The sequence below is a fragment of the Salvelinus alpinus genome, chromosome 25 (assembly GCF_045679555.1).
Source record: "Salvelinus alpinus chromosome 25, SLU_Salpinus.1, whole genome shotgun sequence".
Classification (NCBI taxonomy): Eukaryota; Metazoa; Chordata; class Actinopteri; order Salmoniformes; family Salmonidae; genus Salvelinus; species Salvelinus alpinus.
The window spans coordinates 6,379,181-6,391,710 of NC_092110.1; the positions used below are offsets into that span (position 1 = coordinate 6,379,181).

A 12,530-nucleotide genomic window follows, 5' to 3' on the forward strand; every position below is an offset into this window, starting at 1 on the left:
ATAGATGACCATTGGCTCACTATACCTTATAAAAGTGCCTGGCCTTCATACATGTGCCCCCCTATCCTAAGGGTTAATTACTATTACATACATAATATTTTAAAAAATGTGCTAAAGCCAGCACATAAGGTTTCTTATTATATTCATGGGCCTTCGATTCTCTACAACCCTAATCCTACCCCTATTTTTCATACTGTTTAAGTACATTTGTACAAAAAGTGCTGTAATTTGTAAACGATTCACATGATATGGATGAGAATACTCTCAAATTAAAGCTGACAGTCTGCATTATGGCCGGTAGCAACCATTATTTTTCATGGTCCTTTCGAGCTGGATCCAGATAACTGCTAAAGCCCAAGAATGCCAGTTAACAGAGAAGATTCTCCATCCGCCCACGGCCAGATGTGATGCAGCCTGGATTCGAACCACGGACTGCAGTGATGCCTCTTGTACTGAGACCCTACCACTGTGCTCCAGCTGACCCCAGCCATGCAGATCCAGCATGTTCCAACAATGGAGCTCAAGTTAGTAGTGAGGCCTACTACACCGGCTCCTGCCATGGAGCTTCAGCTCGCCACTCCCACAACTGTGCTTCAACCAGCTCCTGTCACAGAGTCTCAACTGGTTCCCACAGTTGTGCCATCTCCAGTGACAGAGGTTCTGCCGACCCCTGTTCTGGACTCAAGATTTATCCCTACCTCCCTGCCTATTCGCGAGCAGGAAGATCTACAGCCTTCTTCAGGGATGGAGAAGATACCAGAGTTCATCCTGAGGGAGAACCCTACACCTACTCCAGCTGACACCTCTGGATGTCAGTTGGTCCATAATGCGGGAGCCCTGTCTGTAGTTGCTGAAGGCGCCATGACCAGCCCTGCCACTCAGAGCTCTCTGGTGGGATCTGCCTACTCCTACCTTCGACATACAGCCTACTTGCTCTCCAAAGATGTCTCCCTGCTCCTCCCTGGGAGCCCCCTCCAGTCTCTGCTGCAGTGGCTCGGTCAGTATCCTGCTGTCCAGGCCCTGTCAGTCCTTGCTTGGTGGAACCTGCCGGTCTCAGCCCTGGGTTTCTTGCTAGCCCCTCCAAACTGTTTCCTGCTAGTTTCAGCCTTGGGAGACCCTCCTGACGTCCCCGTGGGGGACCCTCCTGACTGAGGTGTTCAGTGTTCTTTCGTAGGAGACACTTCACCTTTTGCCCTACTAGGTCCTAAGTCTATAGCTCCAGGAGGTCAAGAGTATCTTAGCCCTGAGTTCCCTGATTCCCTAGTGGCTTCACTGTTTCCGGCTAAGCAGGGTCCCCCGTCCCCTGGTGTCCTCAGCTGACACCTTGCCAGGGGTAGATAGGACTCCTGCTCCTCCCCTGGGACATCGTACAAGCCCTCACCATTGAGGTACTCCTGTTGCCTGTTCCTGGGCAGCGGGGGCAGCCCATTCCAGAACTGCTTCACAATCTGCACTGGCAATACTAGTTTCAGTCGCCTTGGTCTTGTCACGACTCCAACCGAAGGTGGCTCCCCTTCCCGTTTGGGTGGCGCTCGGCGGTCGTCGTCGCCGGCCTACTAGCTGCCACTGTTTCTTTCTCCCTCTTCTTGTATGTTGATTGATTACACCTGTTATGAGTTGTGGTGATTGGTAGGGCTTTATTAGTCAGCCGGCCCGCCTGTTTCTTTGTGCGGGATTGTTTGGTGTTACATTTGTGTATGTTTGAGACGAACGTGTTGGTTCGTGGGTTTTTTGCTATACTGTTTCAGTCGCTGTGTTTGGGGCGTTTGTTTTGTTCGGCACCCAGTGGTTTTGTGAGGTGGCCTGTGTCCACCGTTTGTGCAATAAAGAGCACTATTTTGAACTCTCTGTTTCCTGCACCTGACTTCAGACCCACGACACCCAGATCGTTACAGGTCTGTTGACCACAAGAACCTTTGTGATGGGGTGGCCAGGTTCACCAAAAGACAGGCCTTCTTTTGTACCAGTCACGCGTCTGGTCTACATTTCTGCCTCTCTGGATGACCACAAGCATTCACGTCATTCCTCTCAGTAACTGTCTGCCCTTGCTGCCCTTTGTTTTTGATTTCAAATCTGTACAACAACTTTTAGGGCGGTTATTAAAATGTCCAGCTTCAGTTAGCTGATTCTAGCCATCCTTTATGGTTAGTTCTAGTCGGGCAGCTTAGTCTCCTATTCAGAGGACCCCCACTTTTGTCAGTGTCTTCTTGGTCAAGGTGACGCCAAATACTTATCACCACATCTCGTTCAGCCTATCAGCAGCCTTGATTCCTGCAACTTCAGTTTCAGTTGGTCTATGTCCCAGCACGCTGGGCGTTCAGAAACGTGCTTTCCACATCCTGATGAGCACTTCCAGTTTTCCCTTCTGCTGAACTTATCCTCCTGTGGACTGAATCCATGTATGTCTGATGTTTAATTGTGCGTGCATCTAAACGACCACATAGTCAATGTCAGTTCTCACTGGACATGATTCTCAGTTATCTGAACCATGAGTGGTCAGATGTGTGTGTGTAAATGTGGACATCTTCTTCCGTTAAACTCTCATTAACCTGGACATCCGCCTCATCCTTGTTCTGACTGGACATTCTCAAGTGGTTGCTACCGGCCTTAAACCAGCACCTAAGGTTTCTTATTACATTCATGGTCCTTCGATTCTCTACAACCCTAACCCTACCCATATGTTTCATGTGGTCCGCTGTATATGTATTTAAGTAGTCAAAAGTGTAGTATTTGGTCCCATATTCTAAGCATGCAATAATTACATCAAGTTTGTGACTCTACAAACTTGTTGGATGCATTTGCTGTTTGCTTTGGTTGTGTTTCAGATTATTTTGTGCCCAATAGAAATTAATGGTAAATAATGTATTGTGTCATTTTGGAGTCACTTTTACTGTATATATGAATAGAATATGTCTCTAAACACTTCTACATTAATGTGGATGCTACCATGATTCCTGATAGTCCTGAATGAATCATGAATAATGATGAGTGAGAAAGTTACAGACACACAAATACCAATGGTCATCTACAAGGCATTTATTCAGTGATTTTCTTCTTTGTCTAATAGATGTGTTTATTCATTCACTAATGGATGGGTTACAGAAAAAAGAAAAAGAAAAGGAGAGAGAGACTGCAGTTCCTTAATGTTTTGGGAGTATAAGTATCTCTCTCCCGCTCTCTCTATTTTCTTCTATTGAATTCAATATGACACCTTCAGTGTTTCTCATAGAACGATGCCAGGAGTACTTTATGTGGATGCTGATAGATTGCCAGTGTCTGCTTCATTTGACAGTGCAGCTTATGCGTATTTTTCTGCCAAGAAGTGACAGGCCTTAGGCAGGAAATAGGCGGGACTTTCCAGCCTCCAGTGGCGGTGGCTATGTAATGTAATTCGACACCAGAGTCACTCGTTACTACAGCTCATAAACTAAGAGCCACTCGCTGGCTGAAGACTCAGATTCGGGAGAGAATAAACATTGATAAAACAATTGAAATACACAGAGAGTCCCTGAATTGACCTTTCACAGAGGATTATTTAGCTATTATGGATTAATCCAGTGTTTCATGTCTTAAATGGCTGTTTACAAGCATTTTGCTACACCCGCAATAACATCTGCTAAACATGTGTATGTGACCAATACAAGTTGATTTGATGAGCTTGATGGCTATTAGCGTATGTGTTATAAAAGCCAATCTAACAACTTTTAAGGCTATTGCAAGTTGATACCTGTCATATCTGTTCCTCCGAATCCCCCCTTCCATTAGGCCTAAGTGATAATTAAAGTACAATTTAATATGATATACAGACAAAATATGAATTGGCAGCAGTAGGTTAAATCTGTGTCAGTGTGTGTCTTTGTTTTCTCCCTACCTCGAGTGCACTGGCTTCTGCAGCATCGTCTGATCTGTCAATGCGCCTGCATCATTTCTCAGACCAGAACTTTTAGAAAACGAGTTGGTTAATTTCACACATTTAGCAGCGTCAGTCTCAAGAGCCTTTTGTGTCTCTTTTTAGTACCGGCCTTCTGTTTTTTATGATCCATGTTCTGGGCCGACTGATGAGTCTCAGCAGGTCTCTTTGCTGATGTGTGTTTGACTTTGAATGTGAATTTTTGCCTGACCCCTTGCTCAATCAGAAAACCAGGCCGGCCCATTTTGATAGAAGGGGGTTGTCTGCTGCCCACTGATCAGGCAATTGCTTAAATAAATTATTGAGACAAAAGAGAATAATTAAAAAACATCTTAACAGGCCAGTGGGCAACTGTCCCTTTCTTTTGTGATTTCAAAAATATATATTTTTTGTACATTTTGAATAGTCCCCCCAACAAAAATATGTTCCATCTGGCGTTTGCCAGAACTGCCAGATGGCTAATCCACCCATGATCGCTTTGCGTGTCTTTAGAGATTATTTTTTGAATGTATTATTTGAGGATTAGAGAGGAAAGCCTCCTCTCTCAAGACACCCTACTGTGGACTCAGTAAAATCAGAGATTTGCTGCATGCTAAACAGTGGGTATCATAAGTATTCACCGCCCTTGAATTTTTCTTACATTTTGTTGCATTACAAAGTGGGATTTAAATAGATACATTTTTTGTCAATTATCTACATAAAACACATGTAAAAGTGAAAAGAAAATTCTTGTCACGCCCTGACCGTAGAGATCTTTTTATGTCTCTATTTTGTTTTGGTCAGGGTGTGATTTGGGTGGGCATTCTATGTTCATTTTTCTATGTTTTTTATTTCTTTGTGTTTGGCCGGGTGTGGTTCTCAATCAGAGGCAGCTGTCTATCGTTGTCTCTGACTGAGAACCATACTTAGGTAGCTTTTCCCCCACCGATGCTTTGTGGGTAGTTGTTTTCTGTTTTGTGTTTCTGCACCTGACAGAACTGTTTCGGTTTCGTTCGTTCTCTTTGTTGTTTTGTTATTTTAGTGTTCAGTTTTATTAATAAATCATGAACACTTACCACGCTGCGCTTTGGTCCACTCCTTCTTCATACGACGACCGTTAAAATTCTTCAAATGTTTACAAATTAATACAAATGTAAAAGCTAAAATATGTTGAATATTTTTTACTTTCACAATCACTATGTCAAGGAAATGTAGTATTCCTTCTAACAAAAGGTATCTACAGTAGAAGTCGGAAGTTTACATACACTTAGGTTGGAGTCATTAAAACTCGTTTTTCAACCACTCCACAAATTTCTTGTTAACAAACTATAGTTTTGGCAAGTCGGTTAGGATATCTACTTTGTGCATGACACATTTGATTTGAACTTTTCGCACCAAAGTATGTTCATCTTTAGGAGACAGAACGCGTCTCCTTCCTGAGCGGTATGATGGCTGCTTGGTCCCATGGTGTTTATACTTGCGTACTATTGTTTGAACAGATGAACATGGCACCTTCAGGTGTTTGTGGGTCAGAAGTTTACATACACTAAGTTGACTGTGCCTTTAAACAGCTTTGAAAATTCCAGAAGATTATGTCATGGCTTTAGAAGCTTCTGATAGGCTAATTGACATCATTTGAGTCAATTGGAGTTGTACCTTTGGATGTATTTCAAGGCCTACCTTCAAACTCAGTGCCTCTTTGCTTGACATCATGGGAAATTCAAAAGAAATCAGCCAAGACCTCAGAAATAAATTGTAGACCGAGCTATTTCCAAATGCCTGAAGGTACCACGTTCATCTGTACAAACAATAGTACACAAGTATAAACACCATGGGACCACACGGCCGTCATACCGCTCAGGAAGGAGACGCGTTCTGTCTCTTAGAGATGAACATACTTTGGTGCAAAAAGTGCAAATCAATCCCAGAACAACAGCAAAGGACCTTGAGAAGATGCTGGAGGAAACCAGTACAAATGTATCTATATCTACAGTAAAACGAGTCCTATATCGACAACCTGAAAGGCCGCTCAGCAAGGAAGAAGCCACTGCTCCAAAACCGCCATAAAAAAAGCCAGACTACGGTTTGCAACTGCACATGGGGACAAAGATCGTACTTTTTGGAGAAATGTCCTCTGGTCTGATGAAACAAAAATAGAACTGTTTGACCATAATGACCATCGTTATGTTTGGAGGAAAAAGGGGGACGCTTGCAAGCCGAAGAACACCATCCCAACCGTGAAGCACAGGGGTGGCAGCATCATGTTGTCGGGGTGCTTTGCTGCAGGAGGGACTGGTGCACTTCACAAAATAGATGGCATCATGAGGTAGGAAAATTATGTGGATATATTGAAGCAACATCTCAAGACATCAGTCAGGAAGTTAAAGCTTGGTCGCAAATGGGTCTTCCAAATGGACAATGACCCCAAGCATACTTCCAAAGTTGTGGCAAAAATAGCTTAAGTACAACAAAGTCAAGGTATTGGAGTGGCCATCACAAAGCCCTGACCTCAGTCTTATAGAAAATTTGTGGGAAGAACTGAAAAAGTGTGTGTGAGCAAGGAGGCCTACAAACTTGACTCAGTTACACCTATTCTGTCAGGAGGAATGGGCCAAAATTCACCCAATTTATTGTGGGAAGCTTGTGGAAGGCTACCCGAAATGTTTGACCCAAGTTAAACAATTTAAAGGCAATGCTACCAAATACTAATTGAGTGTATGTAAACTTCTGACCCACTGAGAATGTGATGAAAGAAATAAAAGCTGAAATAAATCATTCTCTCTACGATAGACATTTCACATTCTTAAAATAAAGTGGTGATCCTAACTAACCTAAGACAGGGAATTTTTACTATGATTAAATTTGAGGAATTGTGAAAAACTGAGTTTAAATGTATTTGGCTAAGGTGTATGCAAACTTCCGACTTCAACTGAATCTGAATTCATGTAAACACAACAGTTTTGAAAACATAGCACTTTTTTCCTAGACAAGCTGTCTTAGCACAACTTAACCCTGGTATGGGGTAAATTGAGCATAGGGACAGGGTAAGTTCATCCGCCTTGGGGTAAGTGGGTGATGGTGTCCTATGACAGTGGGTGATGGTGCTGGTAGGTCAAAGTTTAATTCATGGAATGGGGGTGTGGTACATTGTATGTTTTAAATGTATGCCTGCTTTCAGGTATAGATCTCCCTGTTCAATATCACTTACCTACCATTTCTTGACCAGTTGTCTGGGACAGGGACGTTGCTTCAATGTGCCAATTCATAGTCAAGTTCTCTGCATTTGAGGCTACTAAGTCCATGAAACTGGTCCGCAAGATTCTTTATATTTTTAGCAAGCTCAGACTCCATGTCATCAGATAAGACCTTGTGTTCCTCTGCTACTCTATCATAGCTTCTCTTTCGCACAGATACATATTCGTTTTCTTTTTTGTCAATGTACCTCTTCAGTGTCATTCAGTCAATTTATTTGTATCTCTTGCTGCTCAAATGCACTTCTTCCCTTCTCACCTTCCTTGGCTGCTTTCAATAATCTCAAGGGGGGCTAGACCCCTGCTTGTTTTATGTATGTATACACAGTGCTCGATGATGTCTGCTTGGTAACAATACAACTCTTTCGTTCATATGCATGACACATTGCAAAAATATGCATATTATGCAAACAGCTGACAAAATGTAATGTATGGAGTATGACAACCATTATCTTAACTTACCCAATGGCCATTGTGCTCAACTTACCCTAAGGCAAACACGTGAATATATTAGCCCACACAGCTACAAGGATGCACTTACATGTTAGGTTAAAGACCTCATATTGTAGCTTATAGAGACCCCAACTGATGTATAAAACCATGTTAAAACCATCTACTTTGGTTTAGATACAACATCATGAAACCTTTAACACAATACATTATGTAGACTTTTTTAAATCCCATGTGATTCATTGTGTGTATGGTTTCCCAAAAACAAGGGGTGGGTGGCTCAACTAACCCCTCTCAACTTTCCCCACTCTCCCCTAAGTATTTACCCCCCTTTGTTATGGCAAGCCTAAATTAGTTTAGGAGTAAAATCTGGCTTAACAAATCACGTAATAAGTTACATGGACTCACTCTGTGTGAAATAATAGGGGTTGACATGATTTTCGAATGACTACATCTTCCTCTGTCCCCCATACATACCACATCTGTAAGATCCCTCCGTCAAGTATTGAATTTCAAGCACAGATTCAACTACAAAGACCAGGGAGCTTTTCAAAAGCCTCATAAAAAGGGCACGGATTGGTAGATGGGTAACAATAACAAATAAGACATTGAATATCTCTTTAAGCATGGTCAAGTTAATAATTATGCTGTGCATGATGTATTAAACCACCCAGACACATCAAAGATACAGTTGTCCTTCTGAACAGAGCTGCAAGACAGGAAGGAAACTGCTCAGGGATGTCACAATGATTTTAAAACATCTACTGAGTTCAATGGCTATGATGGGAGAAAACTGAGGATGGATCAACAACATTTACTGACTCCACAATAATTACTTAAATGACTGAGTGAAAAGAAGAATGCCAATACACAGAATAAAAAATATTCCAAAACATGCAACAAATGCGCTAAAGTAATACTGCAAAATTACAAGGCAAAATAATTAACTTTTTGGCCTAAATGTTTGGGCAAATCCAATACAACACATCACTGGGTAACTGCCTCCTTTTTTTCAAGCATGGTGGTGACTGCATCATGGTATGGGTATGCTTGACATTGGAAAAGACTGGTCAGTTTTTCAGTGTAAAAATAAACGGGATGGAGCTAACTAAGCACAGACAAAATCCTAGATGAAAACCTGCTTCATTCTGCTTTATACCAGACACCAGGAGAGGAATTTACCTTTCAGCAGTGGTGGAAAAAGTACCCAATTGTCATACTTGAGTAAAAGTAAAGATACCGTACTTTAATAGAAAATGACTTAAGTAAAAGTGAAAGTCACACAGTAAATTCTACCTAAAAGTAAAAGTCTAAAAGTGTTTGGGGACACTAATGGGGACACTATGTATTGGCATTCTTCTTTTCACTTTGTCATTTAGGTAATTTGTGGAGTCAGTACAATGTTGTTGATCCATTCTCAGTTTTAAATATACTTGAGTATCAAAAGTAAATGTAATTTCTAGAATATACTTAAGTATCAAAAGTAAAAGTATAAATTATTTCAAATTCCTTATATTACGCAAACCAGATTGCACACATATATTTTTTTAATGTACGGATAGCCAGGGGCACACTCCAACACTAAGATATGATTTACAAAGAAGTATGTGTTTAGTGAGTCTGCCAGATCAGAGGCAGTAAAGATCTAGTTGTTTTAAATTCTAGTTTTTCAAATCTGTACCTACAGCGCCATCATGTTGTCAATATGTGATAGTGCCATATCAAAAGCTTATCTGTAAACTTTGGAATCAGCGCTGAAGCGCAGGTGAAAGGCGTGCTCTGAACTGTCCATGGTGCTTAACTGTCCATGGTCCTGAAATCGTTTGATCTCCAAATACCCAGTGACAACCCGTCATTCAGGTCAAGTGGGGCTGCTTTGCACCCCCGCCCCACAGGCTTGCCTGTTTTGCATGTTATTTTGGCATTAATACGTATCACATATCAGTTTGCAAACAATGTAAAAAGATAAAAATATTATTGAGTTAATAAAGCTGCATAAAGACATGGTCTCTTTTTTGTTTTCTTGAGTAAGGCAGCTCCAAAATGCAGGCGTTTCAGCCTAGTTGAGCGTTGCGCCGTGATTGGCTCAGTGTTTTATCACTCATGGGGACACTGTGTCACCGCCAAGTGTAAAGGTAGTGCTAGAAAATTCTAGCCCCTTGGGTGCTGCCATAGAGTTACATTAAAAGTGCCCATCCAAGAAGGATCAAGGTCATTGGCCACAGATAAAATGATGTCAAATCACATTATATGTACAGTAGCTTTGATTGGACTGATCATGTCAACATCATACTTTCAAAATCTTAGCTAGCAGTCTTCATCATGAATCAAGTCGACAATCTACTGGCAAATCATTTTTATCCTTGTCATATGATGAGAAATAATGAAGAGAAATTATAGATAAAACATATCGGTGCTCATCGGTCATTGGACATAAACATTACACAAGTTGGAAATCGCAAATTCAACAATGAGTGGTTTGGAAGGAATCAGTGGCTAACTGCAAGCATTGCAAAGCAATCACTAGCCTGCTATTCAGTGAAGTGGGTGTGTGGTCCCAAATCTGGGATTAAGAAGCTCTTTTCCAAGTTTAAAATGATAACATTCAACATTGGCCATGCTGTCAATAAAGCATGATTTGTGCCGCGCACAAAACAACTTAACTGGGAGGTGCGAAAACTTGACTTCAGTGAGTTCAAGATAACTGGGAAGTCAGGAATAAACGAGCTCCGACTGGGAAAATACGTTTTGAACGGTCATCCAACACGGAATTGTAAATCTGGCCTCTTTCTAGAGCTACAACCTGAAGATCAATGACGTCATCATGATTTGACCTTGTTTTTTTCTGAGCTCCCAGTTGTTTTGAAAGCACCATAAATCCAGAGAATGCCAGACTTTGATGACAAAATTTGCCCACGAAGGATCGCCGCGCCACCTTCCTTTTCAAGAGAGCACAGCACAACAGGGTGAGTCCAAAAATGTATTGTATGCTGCTGCATAAATTATGAAATATGCCAGGGAGATATGTATACTGTAGCCAAGAAAGTAATACCAAGTGTATGTTGTGTAGTAAGATGTTAGTAGCCCATGTGCCTCACCCCAATAATTTGGTATATTTACCCCTCTTAATTTTGCCTACTGTTCTGACTTGGTGGTGCACATGTAGTCTATAACCTGTTTTAGAGAAATGTAATCACCGAATATTGTAAGAGCTTTCATTGTCTGCTTATATGCCCCCTTTATTTATCATACAGTTCTGACTTGGTGTACAGGGAGACCACTGTAAGAACGGCCCATGTTCTGAATTCTGTCTCTGTACATTTCAAAAGTGCTAAACAAATAGTTATATTGACTACGTCCGTCCTAGCTCACTCATTAATGTCTTAATTGAAATTATGGATTGCCGGTTATCCGCTTGTCGTCCCCTTATGCCATAGTTTGCACATCTCAATTGTCAGCAGAAACCACATTTGTTTAAGCAAGTCAGCCATATCAGATGTGTTTTTTAAAAGGCTAAACATTGCTGTTACTTCACAATACTAAACTAATTGACGGAGTGTAAAGAAGGAAGCCTGTACATAATAGAAAATATTCCAAAAGATGCATCCTGTTTGCAACTAGGCACTAAAGTAATACTGCAACAAATATGGCAAAGCAGTTCACTTTTTGTCCTGAATACATAGTGTTATGTTTGGGGGAAATCCAATACAACACATTACTGAGTACCACTCTTCATATTTTCAAGCATAGTAGTGGCTGCATCATACTATGGGTATGCTTGTAATCGTTAAGGACTGGGGAGTTTTTCCGGATAGAAAATAAAACAGAATGGAGCTAAGCACAGGCAAAATCCAAGAGGAAATCCTGGTTCAGTCTGCTTTCTACCACACGCTGGGAGATGAATTCACCTTTCAGCAGGACAATAAACTAAAACACAAGGCCAACTCTACACTGGAGTTGCTTACCAAGAAGACAATGAATGTTCCTGATTGGCCTAGTTACAGTTTAGACATAAACATACTTGAACAACTATGGCAAGACCTGAAAATGGTTGTCTAGCGTTGATCAACAACCAATCTCACAGAACTGAAAAATTTTTGAAAATAATAATGGGCATTGTGTGGAGATGGGTGAGAAAAAACCCACATTTAATACATTTTGAGTTTAGTCTGTAACACAATGTGGAATAAGTCAAGGGATATGAATTATTTTTGAAGGCACTGTATGAGCTCATTGTAGGAAAATATTGTGTACACATCCCAAGATCCGCACGAGAGAAAAGCAACCAATCCAGGTAGCCGAGTTTATAGGCCTATGCTAATTGATAGTACGAGGTGCATGCTATAATTTTGTGTTTACAAGTTTTGCCCCTGATCTGACTCGGCGCTGGCATCTTTCCAACATGTCTGAATGCGGGGAATTGTTGCAGTGTTCCGCAATTTCTCTCGCAGGCGGGCTGGTATGTTGGCCAGCGAGCATGCTTCATTCACACCGAGGAAGGGGGGGGGGGGGGTGAAAGTTCATAATGGTTTGCACATATCAGGTGACAATGCTGTGGAAAAGTTGGTCAACGTCTGTGGCTTAGCCTAACCAACAGAAACATTTAAGAAAATGACCAGCAGCAGAGAGGGGGTTTCGAAGTACATCGAGGTCGAAGACGATGAAACATTGGCGATTGGTTATTACGATGACGACGATGACTTTGATACATTCACAGACGGGAATCTGGACTGTAGCTGCGAAGACGGAGGTAGTGGCAAAACTTTTCTCCCTCCGCGTCAGGAAGGTCATGAATATATTGACACAATGTTTCATCTTACTGTATCCCAGCTATAGGCTACGAGGTGAATTGTGTCTAAACCCTTTGAAGTTCACTATTTGTGTGAAATGTTTATACATAGCGCAGCGTAAAATAACCTCCAAGCGCTTTCAATACCGAA

The 12,530-nt window shown here is 41.5% G+C and overlaps 1 pseudogene; it reads left to right on the plus strand.

Moving 5' to 3' along the window:
* The first annotated feature begins 12,108 nt into the window (after nt 1-12,108).
* LOC139553260 (ras-related GTP-binding protein D-like) overlaps nt 12,109-12,530 on the plus strand; it is a 33,984-nt pseudogene continuing 33,562 nt past the window's right edge.